This window comes from Rhyacophila brunnea, unplaced genomic scaffold, assembly GCF_057557595.1.
Source record: "Rhyacophila brunnea isolate RB1 unplaced genomic scaffold, BYU_Rbru_1.0 scaffold_1, whole genome shotgun sequence".
Classification (NCBI taxonomy): domain Eukaryota; kingdom Metazoa; phylum Arthropoda; class Insecta; order Trichoptera; family Rhyacophilidae; genus Rhyacophila; species Rhyacophila brunnea.
The window spans coordinates 9,620,688-9,643,587 of record NW_028232751.1 but is presented as its reverse complement, the minus strand read 5'-3'; the positions used below and the strand labels follow the sequence as shown (position 1 = coordinate 9,643,587).

General features: G+C 31.3%; 1 protein-coding gene across 1 annotated transcript in view; it reads right to left on the bottom strand.

Moving 5' to 3' along the window:
- The window catches only part of scrt (scratch), a 77,413-nt gene that overhangs the window by 41,736 nt on the left and 12,777 nt on the right, over nt 1-22,900 (bottom strand). The gene's annotated exons all lie outside the window — the stretch shown is intronic.

Sequence of the window (22,900 nt, the reverse complement as noted above, 5' to 3'; positions counted from 1 at the left end):
AAGTACTCAATATTTTTCAATAATTATTTTTTTTAGTATATTTTTAGTAAATTTAAAAATTAGTATTATTTTAGGCGCCCCTCGTAGTTTAATTCGTGAGGTACCTTTTTCAATGTACGATTCTTAGTGAAGTCACAACACAGATGCAAATTTAAATTCTAGATTCATCTAGATTCTATGATGTTTATCACTACCAACTTGCTTTAGTGTAACTGTGGTGGTAGAAAAAAAAACCTCTTTTTTTAATACTGAATTTTTTTTTTAAATGGTATTTTGTAAAAAATATACCTTCTTTTTCTGCTTTTAGTGAGTCTTCTATCGAAAATAATTGACAACCAATTATTGCAGTACACTATCCTATCATGGACGAGTCGTATCAGATTTCCAACGTCTAGAGTCTAGACTCTAGGACATTGAGACTTGAGACCATCCTTCTACCTACACTTTTACTGCCCTCTACCTTCCCCTTCATTATGAGTTAATTTAATATTATGTATAATATAATAAAATTAATAACACTTCTAATTGCGGAAAATATAGTTAAATTAAGCTTAATAGTAGCTATTTCCTTGTCTTATTGGTTTGTCCAATAATTTATATTTGAGTAGCGTAAAATAAAAAGGGCTAAACTTCATTTATTAATTCGCTGCCTCAGTACAGGACGTGTACACTATTTGTCAAAATGTCAGTTGAAGTTTCTGGGCAAGGCTGCACCATTTTTGTTGAAATTTATTTTATCATAGTATTTCCGATAATTTTGTATGACACCAACATAAATATCAAAGGAGCGTTAGTTAATTATATAAATTGATTTAATTTAAATATGGGATGGAATTTAACGTGATTCTTTACAACTTTAGATAAAATGTTCATTTATTTAGGATATTTATATAATAATAATATATAAATACTTTATAAAAATATCTAATTACTCCCTTATTGGTATTCAAAAACTTTGACAGAAATTTTCTTTGTCAAATAGTGTACCCTTGTACTGAGGCAGCGAATTGTACAACAGTCATACTTTATTATGTTGTAATTATTTTTAGTTTTAACACTTTAAAAACTAAATTTGGTGGATCTAATTTTTTTTAAATGGTTTATTTTTTTATACGCAATATATTTATATCAATGAGTGATGGGGAATAGCCTACTTGGTTTTGACCTATTCATATTATAGTAAAGCTGTTAAATAAAAAAATCGGTTAGTAATAAAAAACATTTGACAAAACTGGATAACTTACGATATTATTGTTATTGGGTGTACGTTTATTCTGCATTTGGCGTGTAAAATTGTGCAGAATATCGTGCAAAATCAAGGAATGTCTCATTTATGTCTGACGATTTACGGCTTTGTTCATAATCCAGAGAGCACGGAAGCGGACTGGACGATAAAGCATGACCGAGGAGGCATTGAGCGTTTGTGACCAAACAAAACGGTCACTTTTCTCAGTCGTATAAACAAAACGGGCGGGTAATGGGTTAAATCCGGCGTGCAAATCGCATCACGGGACCGAGGACCTCCTCAGCCGGCATTCCGGTTCGCGCCGGAACGGTTTCCGCACCGTACTAGAGCGGCGGAAAATTCTGCTAGACCCGTTGAACCATGTTTAGACCGTGCCCTCTCCACAGGTAATGCGAATAACCCCATTCTAAGCAAGTGAAGCGTACAAGAAACAAATCATAACTACAAAAAATAGTCAGTCCAATTAAATTAAGTGGTTAAGTTATTTTACGACGAATTTCATCTTCAAAATATATCAATTAGCTAAGTAATACTACATAACACTTATTATGGTCAAATTTTATAGTATGTCATTTGTCGAAACAAACTTTCTACAAGAATATCTATTAATAATTAAATACCATAGAATCTTTGAAATAATATACTAATTACAATATACTAATATAGTACGTCAATGCTATATTATATGTGTATTCGCAAAGTGGCAAGCTCTGTTGCATGTACTATGAGATAATTATCCATAACCTCGTGTGAAGTCAATAACATATCATTTTAAAGACGTTAATACCTACGCTGTCTAAAATAATCATAATAATAATATTGTCACAAGCGACAGTGTTAAAAGAAGCCTTTACTTGAGCAATGCCTGACGTTGGCTTTTCGTTATTTTGTCACTGTCTCCTCGCGATCACTCCGCGTAGCAAAAAATCACGTATCTATTAATCACCCCTCCCCCTTTCCCTTGATCCGTTTGGGTTTTCGTTTAAATTTTTTATAAGATTACTACAGTACTATGATAATATTATTATATAATGGAGAGGGGAAAGGCGTCAACTGAGATCTGTATAACATGTGTATCAAGAATATTATTTGCTAATAAATAAAGTTGACAGTTAATTATTATCATTATGATGGATAGAGAAAGATATACAATAATAGAGCAGCGTCCTTATAATATTTATAATTCACATATTTAGAGTAAGTAATGTTATTTTAACATTTACAAAGATTATACCTAACTATCGTTTGACGGAATACAAAAACATCTAAGATACCGTAGTTTTTTCGGTACTTTTCGGTTATCAGGAATACAGCGGAAAACACATTTTGAAAATAGCCGATAAACTGGATTATTTGTTAGGTTAACCTAACCAAACTTAACCTAACCTAACATAACCAACCTAACCTAAACTAACCCAAACTAACAAATAATCCAGTATATCGGGTATTTTCAAAATGTGTTTTCCTCTGTATTCCTGATAACCGAACAGAACTGTTTTTTTTCTCAATATACTTAGGTTAGCAGTTTAATTATTAGTTAGTAGCAATCTCATGTTAAGGTAAATATCAGAAGATCTTACTTGATGAAAGATTTTTTTGGATCAGGTATGATTCTGATGCTTTATCAAATTATTTGTATTTTCATTAGAAAATAATATGACCAAAAATGTTCTTTAATATTGTATAACTCTAATAATTATTATTTAGGCTTAATTGATTAACGACAGTTATGTATCAATTTCAACATATTCTTTACAGTAAGGAATAATTTTTAGATATTCGACCAGCTTCTAACATGGGTTATAGACATAAAATAAATACATAAAGATAACATTTATAGAGTTATATTATTATAATGTAATACAAGTTATAAAGCAATCTACAAGAGTGGTATACATTAATTATACAATAAAATATATGTTCATGGCGACAGTATCTAATAGTAATTTTCTTTCGTGGTAAGAGTTAATGTGGATGTGGCGAAGGTTTTATTATTGATATGAGATTTTTGATCGTTACGGAATTAAAAGAGATAAAGCAAGAAAGTTATCACCGTGCGGCGCCAGCCAACCCAGATGTTTTCCATCCCACGCGACTTTTTATTTAAATATTTATATGTTAGAATACAATATCCAATAAAATATGTCTTTCCGCCTGTTACGTCACTTCCTCTATACGGCGTACGATTGATTTGATTAAATCAGAGGTTTGTAATCAAGGTTACACACAGCGACTTAAACACGATTAGAAGAGAACTTATCCACATACAATAGCTTATTATTTACATAGCAAACAACCAAATCGATAGTCTTTTGCTTTTGCCTATTTTTGCATGAATAAATTCTGTTGTTTCAGGGTAAAAGTACTTAAGTCTTTTTGGTTGCTGCGGAGATAATCGATTTAAAAATAAATCACAGTTTTTAAAATACTCTTGCTTAGAATTGTATTGTGGTGTATATTTTTTAAATTTCTTTTATTTGAGTCATATTTTGCGACCTGGGTTTCGCCCTCACCAACAGCTAAATACACAATGAATATAATTAATTATTATAACTTATATAATAAATTAATACAATAAAGTGGGTAAAAAACTTTATCACCTACCTATTAATTCAAGTATCACAATAAATTTATTAGAATTTAAATTTAAATTCCAACAAGTACCTTCGGTCGATAGTCCTAATATTATTTATTTATTATTAATTTTTTGATATTGTGTAAGTAATTTTATTTAAAGTTAAAAATGATTTTCTTATTTTAAGCTATTTCTACAAATAAAAATATCTATTTATTTTGCTTACATGTACAAAATATAAAAAAGAGCACAGTTATTTACATACATTGGCGTTAAAATCATAATTTCGTAAAAACGCGACTTAAGAACGTTTGATCAGTTTTTTATTCAGATTCATCATCATCGATTCATCATCGATAGATTAGTCGAATTCTAGATATTTCTCTATCTTTTGGAAAGTCAAGCGGGTTCCAAGTTTCGTTTATCTTTTCCACGTATGAATTATATAATTTTATTAGTGTCCTCTCTATCTGAATATCCCCTCAACTTCTCAAATTTTCTGATCTATTCACTTTTTTTATGATCCCCGAGAGTTATCCCTGTGATGCATCTGAGAGTTATTATTTCGAGCTTCACAGCATATGTTTTATTTTGGATGTATAATATGGGATGAATGTAGAATGCTATAAAAGCCGGATAGTCCCTAGTTTGAGTGTAATTAAATAAAAATACTAATTGTAGACTATTCAAATAAATTGAGATCCGGAATTTAGCGATGTATAAAATAATATACAATTTGTTGAAGAAAGCATGTAACAATAATTAAATAAAGCAAGATAGATGCTCATAGTTCGGGACGCTGTGAGAGAATGAATTCCCAATATAGGATCGCTGTAGTCTCGAAGCGTTTACACATCGCACTTCATCCTATTTCCTGAATTCGTTACTATAATATAAGGTAGTGTCCAAGTGCATCAGTCCTTATATGGTAATGCATGCAGTTATGCTGGCATTTGCCGATTATATTTTTGTTTGTATATGAGTTGTCGACCGACCGACCGACGACAGATATATCTGCTTTTACCTCTATCCCACAAATATATAAATTCATTTGTTTTAACCAGAGGCAACACGGTAAACTAAACTTATAATAACTATAGTTGCAAAACACAATTTAAAAAATATTTATTTATTGTTACTTCGTAGGTACCATAAATATATTGGACGTGTTATTAAACCAAAAAATATCCAGGCCATAGTTGCAAACCTCTGGATTAGACCAATAATATTCAAATATTTGATTTTTCGTGTACCAGGCGGAGTCAAAATATAATCAGAAATGTCGATAAAGGTTTCTGTTTTTGTTGCAGACATTATTGTACCACTCAGATATAATTTGATTCATAAACAATAATAGTTATGAAGTACCTAATTCGTATTGAACTGGTATTACTGGAATATTTATAAGCAATACTTATAAGTAGATATAGATAAAAGAGGTATTCATCCAACAATGCATTAACCACAGCTGATGATAGATTAACGTTAATAACTAACAGTAAACTAAAGTTAAACTTACACCACCAGTTCTAATATTTTTTTTCGTACTTTAATTATTCAATAAAAGGAAAGTAAACACAACATATTATACACAATTAAGGCTATACCTCAGTTGAGGCATGGTCTAAAAAGATCGTGACTAGGCGATGCGCGGATTGCGGGTCGCGGGTGCAAATGACGGATGCCGAACGAAATATAATTTGTCATATAAATCCAACATGTGTCCATTTAATGTTCTGTTTATTGTTATATTAGTAACAATAATAATATATTCATTGACATGTTTCCTTTTTCAAGTAAATGGGTAACATTTTTTAGTCGTCTTTACATGATTTAAGAATTAATACCCCCGTCGCCATCACGAAACAAATTGACGTGTTCCCAGCTCGACGTTCTCACTCCGAATGCCAGCGAGTCCAAAATTTCGTTGCGCCTATAGTTAAAAATTATTTGCCGTTTCACTGATGTATCGTCTTAACTGTTCAGTAGACCCAAAAGCGATCTTCATTAATGGCATTCAAATCGAGTGGATCAACAATTATTTCTTTCATAGTCAACAAACGCAACACGATTGGGCGATTTTATACTTTCGGTGATTTCGAAAACTACAATGAACTGGAAGATAGCCAAGATTCACAAAGGATATTAAAAAAAAAAACTAAATGCTAAGCTCTTAATAAAACCCTTTAAGTGACAAGCAGGACTTCCTTCACTTATAAATGTAACACAATCATCATGACACTAAAAGTTGTATACTGTAACTGTTACTTGTATGTATTCACCGTGACATAACATAGTAACGAAGTAGCGGAGTTCAACCGCGTGACATCACAGTGACAATGAAAACACTACGTACTTACTACACAATGAAGTGATGGTCAACTATCAATATTTATCTGAAATATTTACGAATTTTATTAATAACCTAACAATAAATAACATACAAAAATATTAATAATATTGTAGGTGAAGCAGTCCTTATTATTCCTGTATTTGTGAATACCTACTACTTATCGTATTATTACTATTTTTTGTAATCCACCTTTACTAGGACTCGAAATCGACTGAAGTGATGTATATCTAATCTATTTTAGCCACTTCCTCAACCTATTAGGTAAATACTCTGAGTCCAAACACATATTGAAAAACAACATGTGAATTCGGTAAGTCAAGTGTCACAATAAAAAATTAGTGTCGAATTATTATTGATTAAAATTATTACTAATAATCAATTGTTAGGTTTTGACAATTTATACGCTAATCGAGTGTATTAATAGTGATAACGTAGGGGGTTATTTCATAATTTATTTGTTATATTTTTTATTGGGTCATATTATTGTGTATCTTTTTATTGTGTATTAATGTCGACATAAATTATACTGATGGTTTTATAAATGCGTTTAAAAATTGATAAATGTAAAAAATCTTAACACCACTGCACATTTATGTACTGAAATATGACTATATTCTAAAACATTAGAGTGAGAGGTTTAAAAGAATACTATTTTATGTAATAAAAATACTTTATGCAGTCATCAAATGTTTAAAATAAATATTAAGGATAATAAGGCTTCAAAATTATATAAATAGATTATCTACAACGTTTAAGGTATGTCCAGGATCATGCTTTGAACATAGAACAAAAACTCCATTTTGACCTACGCTGAGCATGTCCGCCCTTAAATAATTTATCACCTATTATAACATTGAACAAAGGAGTATTGAACCTACTACAATATTGTGAAAACGTCAAGTTTTTTTTAAATATATTTTAAGACAATTAACGTGTTATGGTTGAAAGATAAGGTAATAAATTGTTTTAATTACTTTTTGCCAAATATGGCACGCGTTACAGACAGTTATCAACCGCGGGATTGGAAGGTCCGCACTGAGTCAGGGACGGAACCCGTTTCCGGGTCTTATGGCGTAAAATTGTCAGCGTTACGGCGAAAGGAATGGCCCGCCAGCAGTTATTAACTACGCACGAGTCTGTTGCCCGATTAATCCGAGGGTCCAAAAGCAGGACCGCATTAATTTTGCAGACAAATTAAACTCGGAAAATATTAACTGGACGATTTAGTAAAAAGTTATATTGGCTTTTAGTGAAATTCAAAGGAGTTTTTTTTATTTCTATCCCAAATTCTTTATTGAACTTCGGCGATGATTTTGGGTAGTTTTCTCTGTTCTGAATTGCAATGCTTAGCTCAAACGTGTCTCTGAGTTTCTTAAACTAGTAGTCTTTTCTTCTACCATGGCATCGCTCATGGAAAACGTGATTGGTTGATTAGATATAAGTCAATTCATGTTGAGATGCAGCATGATGTAAAAAGAGTAGGTTTACTAAGTTTCTAGTTTTAATTTTTTATTATATTTAGACTACTTTCATTGCTACCTCGACTTTCAAAAGTTTATCTTTACAACCGACTCGGATCATGTATATGTAAACCCATATTGCGATAGCTTGAGGTTTTCTAAGTGTTGTTTGAATGGATGAAATTCCATTCGCTGCGGACCTTTTAATCAATATTTAATTACCACATTTCAAAACATGCTAATTATATCCAATGGTCACCCGATGGGCAACGCACCAGTTGCATTGGACGCAGTGAATGTATTTGCATCCAATCCGTATAAAAAGATTCCATTCCCGTAAAAACCGCTTTCAGAGTGCCCCCTAAGTAGTAATCAAATACCTATACTTAACAATTAATTAGGTAGGAAACACTAGGAGTAGGAGACGATAAATTATGTAATCAAAAAAAGAGGAATTGTAGTGCCGGATTCTAGATCTCGAAATTGTGGGATTGAAACTAGAATATCTGAATTTTCGACGAAAAATTGAACAATTATTATTGTATAATAGTCTCCAAGCGACAGTCCTAGAACCTAATAATGTCCCATTTGAATATGAAAAAAACATTAGATCATTTTGTTTCTCATACTGAAAAACGTTTATGTTATAATAACTATGAGTATTATTTTGTTATAATGGTTTCATTGATCTGTCAGGAACATTCATTTCAATTTATACGTATGTTATCACATCACATCACCTTATTCGATCCTAAGAGGATCATATGGCCCTGTATTAACAGATTTTTGTTTGTACGAGAAATGAATATTAGCCACTTGTTCAAGCTTAAGACCCCAATTTTTTTTTCGACCCCGGCACAGACGATATTATAAACGGACTCGTCAATACTTAATATATTTTTGTTTTGTATTTTATGTCAGAATCGGACACCTCGTATATCAAGCTACCCTGATATTTTATGATAGTATATTTCATTATTAGTCAGCCATTCATTTTATCCTTTCATTTGGACGATTTTACGCTGTCGAAGATAATTAATATATTTCAAAAATATTATGAAGTTTGAAAATTAAATAAAATAATATGAGTGGTATTTTAATTTATTATGCATATTTATAATTCCTGATTGCATCCCTGTTGTACCTAACGAGTGTAGCACATACATTTTAGGTGTAAAACACGGTGAAGCTGCGCAATAAACTTCCATCGTTACCCCCCACCCCCGCAATAGTCTCACTTTACGTGCACATGAGCGCAAAAGGCTTTTATTTTATTTTGTTTTGTTCCCGGTGTACTTGGATGCCTCACTTTTCCTCCGGCCTGTCAACTTCTCTGGTACTTATTAAAACTGCGTGATAAAATATAATAAATCGCTTTTACATACACTGGAGTTGACAGAACTGAAGCGAGGATACCCGTACTTAATAAGTTTTTGATGTAAATATTTCATTAAAATGAAGCACTGATTGATATTAGAAACTTAAAACGACGTAATCACGAAACATGTAATTAAATATAATTTACTGAAAAAAATCCATGAAAAAACTATGCGGTTGAAATGCTACGGATTTCATTATTTACTATTTTCGTTACATCGTTATTATGTATAGCACAGATAGATTAATTAGTAGAGTGGTTACAAAACTTCGTTAAGTTACAGGTGTTATAAATTACCTATGTATATTAGTGACGATCGGTCTATATATGCTTTAGATTCTCCACATCACCATGAACAATCGATATATAGTACAGTGGCGAAGGGTGGAGGTAGGTCTTTAAGATGTGACATAAATAGTGAACACTAAATTTTATCAGTCAAACGTATTTGTTTTAATTGAACTCAAACTACAACGTCTGGATAGTGTTTGTTAGTTTTTAAAATTCTTTTAAACCGTACCTAATCCAAGTCACAGTAGATAATGATCAAGAAATATTCGTTTATCTATAAAATATCTAAAATTATGCCATTAAACCAGACATAATTTTAGATAATATATATTATGGATAGAACGATTTTTAATCAATTGTGTCATTAGATTTCAAAATCAGCCAAGATGAATAGAAGAAAAACAATTTTTTGTTTTCTCAAATACACAGTCACAAGGGTGAAAGTTTATATTATTTCGAGTATAGAATATTTAAAATTAATAAATTCCACATTTTGATAATGCAGAAATGTTAGAACGCAGTAGTTCTTCAGCAATTCACAAAAAAGGAAGAAATACCTAAAGCTGGACTTGGCTGATTTTTAAATCTAGCGACACAATTATGGTTTGGTCTAGGCAGGGCTCAATGAATTTAAAAAAATATTATCACCACCATATTATTTAGTAAGTATGGTTAACTCAACGAAAATAAATTTAATAAGTATGATTGCAAAAAATATGTTTTCAATTTTTGTCGGATCGCCCATGCCCCATAGCATACAATATACTATGGGGATGGTAGAATGGATTTACTCCATTTCCCCTTTTCTAGGGGAAAAATGAAAATCTATCCACATGCTTTGGCAGATTTTCTTTATGGCCTCATTCCAGTCCAGGTTTTCTGATATCCACTTATATGGCATCCCTGATTTACTTTAAATTAATTAAAAGTGTCTTTCTACTATGTTAAATCAAAATATATCATTGTTTATCGATTATTTTAAAGGCAGACCACTTTACGCGCAGTGTCCTGTCTAAAATATCACCTATGCAAAACGTCCTTTGTAAAAACTCCTATATATAATTAGACTTACCTATGTGACGAAGTATCACATAGGACATATTATTATTGTGCATAATTTGCATAGGTTTCACATATTTCATATTGCAATTCACCATAAGAATTTATCCATTATTTTTAAATAAGTCTTGTTGTAGAAGGTGAACAAAAAATTTACGCACCAAACTGCATTTATAATTCATTTTTGTCAAAAAGGTCACTTAGGACATATTAAATGTGCAGCGACGATAAACTGTTAAGATTATAAATTAAATAATGAATATTACATTCACAGAACAGCTGATAATAAATAATATTATGTTCCCTGATTGTTAAATGCAGTTATTATTGGTAGCGTACGCTTCAGAGATGCGACGCACCCCTTAATTTTTATTATTCAAAGATAATCATAAAAATATCCATTAAATAAAAAAATATTCATTTTGTTAAAACCGTTCATAGCATGCTACGCCTCATAGGTGCGGTGCATAGGGCAAACACAACGTCGCACCACTACCCTCGGCCTATCTACACGTATCACGCCTCCCACCATGTGAGACCTGCAGCGCGTAGATCGCTTTTGTAGCACCGCTGCAGGGAAACGAGGGTCGGCCACGATATACGAATTAAATTTCATATCTTGATGTAACAATTAACCCGCTAAAATTTTTGTAAGTATATATTAGTATTGACGTCCAGTTGAAATAATGAAAATGTTAATCGGTATATAGCTGCTTTGATATACAACACTTTTTAATAATTAAGAGCATGCCCGGTATCAAAAGTCACCGCACGTTACTGGTATCACTATTTTATATTAACAAAATACTCTAGTGGGTATGATAATATAAGTGTTGGCATCATAATTATTTAATAAGCTTCTCTTCAACATACATTTTTTTCTGTGACTAATATTATTTACTTGCTAAAATTGTGATTGTTTCCATTTTCATTTTGTTTGTATTACAACCTGCCACAAGCAAACGGGTGTCCCGCAAACAGTGGCTGCCGCAAACATACAGAAAACGTGTTCACATAATTTTTATTTTTACTTTCACCTTTGTACCTACATACATTTCACACGACAGCCGTGCTAAACCATTCATGTTATGATTACGTTTTTTTTTTCACCCAGATTCGAAATGTGTGGACATTGGGAGCTCTTCGTTTTAGAGAGGAAATTGGGCCTTAAAACTCTGGTAAGTATCATTTGAGTGAGTATTTATTGTAGCCACAGAGAACAAAAATGACGGAAAGTGCTTGGGTGACACTATAGCAAGGTTTAATCTTCGAGTGTTGAGAAATATGAGATATTTTATAGAATAATATGTTATTTTCGATACTTAGTTACATTTATATCTAAATACATTAAAGTTTGACTAGTAAAGTAAATGCGTATTCAATACTGCTAATATTGGAGAATACGGCGTGCTTTGTAGTTGCTGGGGTCATAAAGTAATAAACCGTATCTTGCTTCAAATCATTGTGTGTTATGACGTGGTAGTAGTGGATTAATTAGGAAATATAGTGGAGATATTTGACGATGATTGTTCAAACTGCGAATATGGTACCGAGGTTCAGTTGTACCATCAATTACACGTTTAATCCCATCACGGTGTCCAAGGCATGGTTGGGGATAGTTAAAAATCATCTCACGCATAGACATGCAGTGACGCAAAGTGCCACGCTTAAGCAGACTTAGAATGACAATCCCTTTCATTTTTACTTTCAAATTCGTTAAGGTTAGGTTATGTACTTACCTATTTTTTTTAACTATCTTAGAGGCCATCCATAGACTGAAACCGTATGCGGTTTAGAACCGTGTGCCATACTAAACTTATGATTTTTGTTTATTAAAATATATTTTCACTAATTTTATAGCTGTAAGTGTAGGGTATAAACGGATACGATCAGATGCTTATTATAATAATATACTTGGTGAAAATTTATTTCCATGAACAGAAATCATAACTTTTGTATGGCACTCGGTTCAAAACCACATGCGGTTTCAGTCTATGGATGGCCTGTTAAACAGACAAATTTAATACAGTATATTTTTCAAATTGACATACACAACATCTATTGAGAATAAGATAATTCTCAGAAAATCTATTCTCAAACAGTGGTGGCTTTAGGCACATGTACCTAAATCTATTGTGTTGATAGGTTTAGACTTTGGAGGCATCTTCCAATAATGTTGCTTGTCCGATAAACGGCCTTTACAATAATTATTATACAATAGTTTTTTACTGTCAGGATATTTTTTGCTTCGATCATTTTTTAAATTAAGATATAAATATCAATATATATATTTAATGGATATCTCTTTAGGTGCCAAAAACTTGGAGACGTTTCTCTATTCCAATTACGACGTGTACTGTTTTAAAACTGAGTTTTTAACAATCAGTTTCAACCTGAGACTACGTATTATTCTCTGTTATGATTAAAATTTGGCAGTATATCATAAAACATTATTGGGCTGACCGTGTGAAAGATGTTGAAACGAATGGGAAGGAACAGTCAAACCAAAAAAAAAAACTAAAGTACCTCAGCCACAAAATGGGAGGACAAACAATACTAGATTCGCCAACACATTATCCAAGACAAGAAATGTAATACTTAAGGCTATACCTCAGTTGAGGCATGATCTAAAAAAATCATGACTAGGCGATGCGCAGATTGTGCAAATAACGCGTGCCGAACGAAATATAATTTGTCATATAAATCCATTATGCGTCCATTTAATGTTCTGTTTATTGTTCTAATAGTAACAATAATAATATATTCATTGACATTGTTTTATTTTTCAAGTAAATGGGTAACGTTTTTTAGTTATCTTTACATCATTTATTTTAAGAATTAATACCCCCGTCACCATCACGAAACAAATCGAAGTGTTCACAGCTCTACTTTCGCTCTCCGATTGCCAGCGAGTCCAAAATTTCGTTGCACCTATAGTTGAAAATTATTTGCCGTTCCACTGAAGTACCGTCTTGTTTACCGTGGTTTAATAATAACATTCGTGATTGAAATGACTGCAGCTCTACCGAACTGTTCTGTATATCAGATGATAGAGAAAAGATCGCCCTGACGGTGGCCTACTCGGTTTGTAAGAAGAAGAAAATTTTAAAGCACTATGAAAAAATCTCAAACGTTTGAAAACGACTGCTATAAGTAATACTTCACCTATGCGTACATATAGGTATCTGGTGTATCATACACATGCCTTCACACACATTCTTGTTTTGAAAACCGCTCTCGTCTATTTACATACGCTACGTAAAATCGCATCAAGTAAAATCCCGCTTAAAACGAAAGTAATCCGCAACTTCAAAAACATAAAGGCAAAACAGTGGTGGAGTGTAGAAAGCCGGACCTGAGGCCGGGGGTTGACTGAATCTGTTCAAAACAACTCAAAAACTTGAAGTCAATGTGAAATGTTGAATTGCCGTAACATTCAATGGTGAATTGAATTCGAATAGCGATTTGGTTAAATCGTTTTTTCTGTCACGTGGAAAATTAACTTTAATCACACATTCCATTGCATGGGATTTATTTATTTTGCTGGATTTTATATATTATACGAAAATTACATAAAAATGAATTCTCAAAATATTATTATTGTAAAGCGACCAAAACGTTACAAAGTTTCATGGTGTTTAAGAATAACCAGAGCGTTGGAGTGGAGCTCGGAGCAGGAGCACGAAGCACCGGAGCAATGGGATTTTACCCGGAGCAGGAGCGGAGCCGGAGCACCGAAAATTTTTAGTGCTCCACTGCTCCGGTTGTTTTTTTCATTATTAAATTTTCGTCCAAAAATCCAATGAAAATAGTATATTTTGACACTTTGAAAAAGAGACGATTTCCTGTCGCTAATTTGTTCAATAGAATTAATAATGAAAATGACGATTATTTGAAAACCATTTTTTTTAACATTTGTACTTATACGTATAATAGGTACTTACTAATACTTTTTATCCGGAGCGGAGTCGGAGCAAATATCAGGTCCCGGAGCGGAACTGGAGCGGAGCAACTCAAAAAAGGGTCTACCCCAATGCTCTGAGAGTAACTATTCCTCATTAAATGATCACAGAATAAAGATTTACATACATTTTAATGTAAAATCTTCATAGAAGAGGACTGTTCTTTGTACATTGTATTGGCTATAACATAATAATATTACAATCACGGCCTCCAAATCCTGAAGTGGGCCCCGTACCTATTGCAAAGATTAAGGGCAGTGTGATGTTCTACGGTAGTATTCCCCAAATGGTATTCAGTATATTTTAATTTAATTTAATTAATTAATAATTTAATTATATTAAACTCTGGATTCACACTAATGTACTTTAACAATACGTCATTGACTTTAACCGATTAAACTACGGACATCCTACTTAATTATGAAAAGGTTTTTTTTAGTATATAATATATATCTGAAATGTTTTCAAATTATGTATACTTATTCAAAATATAATATAAAATGTTACATTCTTAAATCTTGTGAATTATTAGTTGAATAAAAGAAATAGTTTATTAAAATATTATGAATTGTACCCATACAAATTATGGACAAAATTGCAGCTATAATAATTTACATAATAGTTAGGTACTCATATTTAGACGACGTTGAAGGCGGATAATTTGATATAACTCGCTGCTTGATATTAAGTTTTGTAACCGTTTTATCGGATTTTTGAAGCGCTTCTGATGCTTACCCAGCATATTATAATCTCCACAGTTTTGCCTCATTATTTAAGAGTACTGATGCAGAAGTAAGAAAATCTTGGCAAACGATACTTAATAGTTAAGAGAAAGGAAAAAAAAACTTGAATCAAAGTAATGGAAAAGTAAAAAATATACTTACGTCCATCACCAACTGGAATTTTCAAAGTATTAAAAGAAGAAAATTACAGAAACCTCGTTGACATTGGCAAACTAAAAACCATTAAGTTTACAGTTTCATATTAGAATCCAATTTAAATAAAGCTCATTTTACCACTTGAAAATCGTTTTCATAAAATTGTATTTTATAAAACGAAGTAACAAAATAATATCTTATTTGAAAAACTCTACTCGTGGTTAGAGAGACATTGACTCTTTTATAATTGTATCACTCAGTACTTTATACTCATATTATATTATAATTTTCACTAAATATTCTAATGTCGGACGTTATAAATCTGTAAATACTCATATTATATTATAATTTTCACTAAACGTTCTAATGTCGGACGTTATAAATCTGTAAATACTCATATTATATTACAATTTTCACTAAATATTCTAATATCGGACGTTGTAAATCAGTAAATACTCATATTATATTATAATTTTCACTAAAAATTCTAATGTCGGACGTTATAAATCTGTAAATACTTTAAATACCTACTTTACTCGTAGTTAGAAAGACCTTGACTATTGTGTGGTTACTGCCAAAAGTTGGTAAGTCTCGAAATCATTTTATGTAGTAATTGTAATTTGAAATTTCGACATGCCCTCTAAAATCAGGCGCAATGCTTATTTCTTCGTGCTTTATAATATGCATGTCCTATATAATATCGGATAACCTTGATTTTTTTCTTTACAATACATATTTATATAATATTGACACATAATCCGTTGTTCACTCTAAATACATAAATTATCGACTTACCAACTTTTCACAGCAACCTCCAATTGTATAAGTGTATCACTAATAATACAAATAACTATATAACTTTATATTATAATATATTATATTTTTCACCAAATATTCTAATATGTCAACGTTATTATACCACGTTTATGCCAGCTGTATCAATAATTTTATTATTCAATAATTACAAGTAATATTATACCAATACCAACTTGTAAATAGTTTTTGAACACAGAATTAAATGAAAATTTTTATATTATAATATTATATGAAAGGAATCAATCAAGAGTACGCGATATGATAGAAGTCGTCAAACAGATGAAAGCGCAATGGGCTGGACATCTTAAAACCAGTTAGATCGATGAACTCATAAAGTTCGGTGAATGTACGTGGCAGCGACCGAATAGAGTGAAAGAAGCTATAGTTGGCCTTGCAACAAACACTTATATTAGAAAAAATCCTTGATAAAAAAAATCAAAAAACCATTTAGGTAAGTATATGAGTTGAAAATTTCCCACTCAGGCGGACGAAACCGGTCCTAATCTATTGATTAAAAGTGGAATAAGTACTACAAAAAAATGCGTTTTATTAAATAAAAACAACAATACAATGCAGTTCCACCATGAATTGACAGTTAACAAAATAAAAAAAAATTAGGTATACCATAATTATAATGAATTCACATAAATAGATACATCACTATCTGGGCAATAAGCTTTACTTAGCTACATACAGTTATTAATTACTATTATATTTGAGATATTATTTTAAATTGTAGTAAGTATACTAATATTTTTTGTTTATCTAAAGCTTTTTATATGTATGTTTTTGGGTTTGTTTCAAATTATATAATATTCAATAATATTTATCTTATATTATAATTTTATTCTAATGGGTAAGTTTCTGAGGTTATTCCGAAGTATGTATAATGTAATTATTTTATTATTAGTTTTGTTCGAATATTAATTTAATTATAATATTGCAGTATATTATATTGAGCACTTATAATAATATATGTAAAAAAGATTAGTACGGGTTCAATCAAATTGTGTTACTTATCGTTATTCGCTGGGCTATATAAAGGCGCGGCCAAATATTCCTGATAACCCTAATGACTGCAAAGTAGCGGCTCTCGATTTGATCAGGCCAAAATATGGGCTTTTAACGTAATCACGTTAATCTGGGAGGCAACGTATCATTTTGCTGCCTCAACGTTATTTTACGGACAGATTTTCCACAATGAATAGCTATCTGGGCCGAGCTTAACGACGCCACTCACAAATAATATACTGTCAAAGACTTTTTGCCTTTTAATATTAGATTCCTTATATCCGTGAATATACAAAGCCAATAAATCTACATCAAATGGGTATGTAGGTACTTATTATAAAGTAAATTCTAACGTACGTGTAATAATAAGAAAATCGATCTCAGTTACTTAATGGCGACAATAAAAACAAACACGCACACAGAAATATTATATCAGGGGGGCTATTCGAAATTATATTTTACCTTTATTTTTATTTAGTTTTGTTAGTTTGTATTAACAGATTTAGTTTTTACGAGAAATGGATGTCAGCCACTTGCTCAACCTATTAGGTCCATACTCTGACTCAAATTGAAAAACCATATAAATATGTACTTTCCAGACCGAGGATTCGAACCTGGGACCCACAACGGTATAGGCCGACGTTTAAGCCGCGCGGCAATCGTGGATATAATACCATATAATAATCAAATACCTACTAGTATACAATTGATAAAGCTGCCAAAATCTCCTTTTCTTCAACTAACAAACTCAATATTAACGTAACGCGGAAAACAATTAAATTTCATGACTAAATTGGTAAAACACATTTTATGGAGGAGAGTTTGAGCCCCTTCCACCACCATATTACAGGTATGTTTTTTATATATTATTGAACACCGTCTGAATTTCATTACTGATATTATTTGTTTTATTTTTAGAGCCATTTAGACCCCTGTGTAGCGGATTTACGTAAATATTACTATCCATACGTGATTATAACATTTTAAGGCAATATTAGAGAGAGAAATTAGAATACAGTGTAACTATAAATCGTCCTTAGTTTGATTTCTACTTGAGTTAAATTTTATACCATTCCTATAATTGCTTTCAACGAATTGTCAATATTAATTTTCAAATCAAGGTGATCTTCAGTATTCATATGTATGAGTTTTAATCCCAAAATTGTCCTTACTTTGGCATGGTGCCTTACTTTACCAAATCGATCTTCCATTCTCGCCCTGACTTGAAATTTTAACTTTAACTCAAAAAAACTCAAAAGTTACTACAATTTTGCAAACATATGAAATTTAGATATATAAAATTAAAAAGAAACTTATAAAAGGCCTGTTAAATAAAGTGGCAGTTAAAGGTCAAGATATATTATAATGAATGTCAAGCTATAGGTACTGACTTTATAGTGATGAAAAGATCGCGTGGCATATAAAAATGCATAATAATTATACTGCATTGGATCGACCACGTACATATCATATGAATAGGTGCTAACATCAAGGTGAGTTATGTATGCAACCCCTGAGATCAAGAAAAGATCTGGACTGTGCCATAAGAGATCGTAAAGCGACGGCACTGGAGCATTATAAATTTAAACAAAAAAAAATCGGACATTTATGGCCATTTTTACAAGTAAGTGTTCTTTATTTAAAACATAACTAACTGTTTAAGTCGATTCAATATATTGTGATTTTTTTGTTATTGCCTTAACGGGCGTTCTGTTCACTACACCAACTTTACTCCATTCATTATTAATCGTCGTGTAGAATAAAATATTAATAACAGAGATTCATAAAGACGTTAAGTATTAATCTTTAAAATACGTTATGTAAACTGAATGTTTAATATATAATTATATTCGTTAGCTTTTATTATAATAATAAAATACCTACTTGAATAGGAATATTCATCATACAAATGGCTCTACGAGTTTCTATATAGAGCATTTAAAAGACAAGTGCTTTTCTCTTCACGGCATACTAACTTGTTAGTATACAGTGCTTTTAGTTTACTTTAAGTATACATACATACCCATTTACTTAGAAGTGAGCGCACATAGCCATAGCTTTAGTACAGTTCTCCCGTAAAATATTAATGCCCAGATTGAGTGGCGCACTAAACTGGGATGATACATAATATATTGTGAGTGAAAGTGCTGACACCTTTTCATAATATCGTAGAAACTTTGCGATGTTGGGTTATAAGAAGTGCTTAAAGTATATATTATATAAATCGTGATGCACTCTTGATAGTCTGATACACAATGTACAACATAATATTCATAGGGCTACTGCCAAAAGTTGCTAAGTCGGTAATGTAGGTATTTAATGTTTATAACGCGTCTATATATATTAATACATGTCCATATATAAATATGAAGGATAGAGAAAAAATCAAGGTCATCTCATGTATAGAACATGCACATAAAATACATAAATTAGCGTTATACCTGATTTTAGAGGGCATTTCAAACTTCAAATTGCAAATACTTCATAACATGATTTAGAGACTTACCAACTTTTGGCAGTAACTCACAATATGTAGTAAACGTTTCATTATGTTGGGTTTAAATTATTTTAATACGAATGTTTTATCTAATGTTAAATTAACGATATGAATGCTATAATTATAGTCATCATCACAATTATTTTAATATACACGTAACAAGTAGTTACTACACAAAAATACGTTATTTAATTTTTTTTTCGACCATGTCCGATCCTGATAGGATCATATGGGCCTCCACAGAGTGGAAGTTTGTATTGACAGATTTTGTTTTTTTACGAGAAATGGATGTCAGCCACTTGCTCAACGTATTAGGTGCATACCCTGACACACACAAATTGAAAAACAATATGTGTACTTGCCAGACCCAGGATTCGAACCTGGGACCCACGGCTTTATAGTCCAACGCTTATGCCGCGCGGCCACCGTGGGCATTAATAATACATTTATATTATAATGAGACCAAGTGTATTTTTAAAACAGAGTAATGCTCGTTATTAAATTCAATTATATTATTGTATTGTTTTATTTCCTTTTACGTTATACAATTGTTCCACAAAAGGAATCGAAATTAAATTACGTTTTTTTAATGTCATTTGTTTTTTTTTATCTAGGAAAATAATTAACAATGATGCAATATTCTAATAAATGGCACTTAATGATTTTAACTGTAGTGATTTTAATTAATATATTTTAGGAACAAAATCAGTGCTTAAAATGGGTAACACAACAGCCAAAAAAGTAATTAATTAAGAAAAAACACAAAGTATTAACCGTCTTCGCTTTTGTAATAAAATAATTGTGAATAAGAATACAATTAAAATTGTTGTAATTTTATAAAATAATTATCAACAACGACGCTATAGAAAATATTATTCTATACAAAGAGACTGCCTAAATATATTTGAAAGTAAAAAAAATACTAAGACTTGAATGCTTAAAAACAAATGGTTGAAACAGCTACAAGTCAAGTTGCATTGTACATAATATTATTATTATGTTATAATATGCATCGGTAAGAACCACTTTACTATTAATTATTATACGCTGAGAATTTTTTGCCAGGAATTTTTTATGACAAGTGGACTGAAGACAGTCGCGTGTTTCCGTGGCCGACTCAAATTCATATTTTTTGTATCATTGTGATATTGGGTTCAAAGTAAGATAGCAGCGATTCCTCGTAAACACATGACTTTAGAAGCCCATATACTTTGAATTAAAAAATAATGGTAACGCATCTTTTTCATTTAGCTTATTATTCAACACTATGCCTTGTGTTAACTATCAATTCTTGGTGGAAATACATTGCATTAATAAAAATGAAACACAATATTACGTAGTATTTATTCCAATTATTTTAATAATAATCATGACCGGTTTCGTCCAATAAGTGAATGTTATATTTTATTTTAATTATTTGCTGCTGACTAGATGATGATTTTTTAATTACCACCTTTAAAATGCACGTTAATTACATCGATCGGCCGCCTGGTCATTACGCGCCAGGTGCGTCTTCAGCGACCATAGTATTTTAATATTAAAGACCAAAAAAGTGATATAATAATTGTATACTTATATAGATTATACTTACGATAGATAAGTGTATACTTACTTGTATATGCTTGTATACTCGTTACATATATATAGATAAATTTAAAAAAATAAAAACAGGTATTTACATAATTATTATAAGATTTTCATGGCTGTTTGTTATGAGATTTTTGGGATTTTGGGATGTCGCCGTTCATTTATCCCCCTTTTATCTTCGATGTATTATGCTCGTTCCAGAGGTCATTCTCTTCACAACCCAAAAGCCTAGTACGGTAGTATAATTAGAATAATATAAACTTATAAGTCATAAATGTTTAATGGTTAGCGGCACAGGCACTTGAAAAATCTCAACACACTGATTAAGAAATGGTTTTGGTTTGTATTAGAGTAGTGTGACGGAAAATGATGATATAGATGTGACGGAAATTTGTTCATTTTTTATTATTATTACAACGTTTTTTCTTAGGTCGTATTATTGTTTTTCCGGTGGTTGTTTGTCCGGTATAAATCTTGCAATCGATTTTTAACTAACTTCCCGACTAGCTAGACATTTGAAACTTTTAGAATATATCAGAATTTTTTGAATACTTTTAGCCATCTTTAAGTAAAATTGAATTCATTTTTAGTTAATTCTGTTTTGTATGAAAAGTTATTTCGATACCAATATTGGTTGCTAGGGGGTCCTAGCAACTAAATTATTAAATAATATATACGTGCGTTACTATGGAAATCAATATGAAATGACATTTCATTATTCAGTATTTCTATCAAGTACATTTTTTTTTGATCGATTAAGCTAGTCAGGTCAAGTTTATATGATTCAACAGAAAATTTAAAAACGTTGTATATAAAAAGTTCTTTTTATCTTGTAATTATTATGGATATTTTTAGAGAGTCTTTTAACGTGAATATCATCATTTAATAGCCAACGGTTGTAATCGCAGATACCTGTCGAATAACTAAACATACTGACTAAGAGTATTGATTGGTGAAACAAGTAGAATGACATAATATCATAATAATGTTCGTTAGTATTACACGATTCTTTTTTCTTGATAAAATTTATAATCGTTTGTATTATTCTTTCATAATATAAAGTTTAGACAATGCAAGAAAAAGACATATTAATTTTAAAAGTTTCACAGATCGATAGCTTTAATCGTAATGTAAACTACTGGCGACAAAACTACAATATATTTCCGTTTATTGGATTCAGAGCTGGAAATGAAACCGGAACCGAACTATGCAAGCTGAGAATCCCTCAAATATTGTATCCTTATATGCCGGATATGGGATTAGAAGTTGGAACCCTTCATTCAAAAACATAAGAACCCCGAAACAGAGCTCTTAATATCGATAATCTATAGATTATAATATTAGTATTACTATGTCGGGAAAATTGTGATTTCAATATGCTCAAAAGCTAGACCGTATCTTAATAATATATTATTATTTTCATATTATTAAATTTATTATACGCTTTTAGATAAATAAATACATTCGTTTTTAAAAGAATTGGAATCGATTGTGGAAACCGAGGCTCCGAATTTTGATTCGATGTAACCGAAACCCAGAACTGAACTCAGTTCAAAGTTTTAATTGAAACCGAACTCGGTACCAAATTTTACTAAAATATGAGGAGTTTTAACAGCTCTGGTAGGAGCCCCATTCTGTCTTTTCATGCAGTGTTGTTTTGCTAAAACGGAACGGATATGATGGCGCCCGCGCGATCGTCTTGGCCTACGCGAAACAAAAATTTCTGGAATTCTTCCAAAAAATATTAAACATATGATTCATTGCGCTATTTGTTAGAATGTGTAACA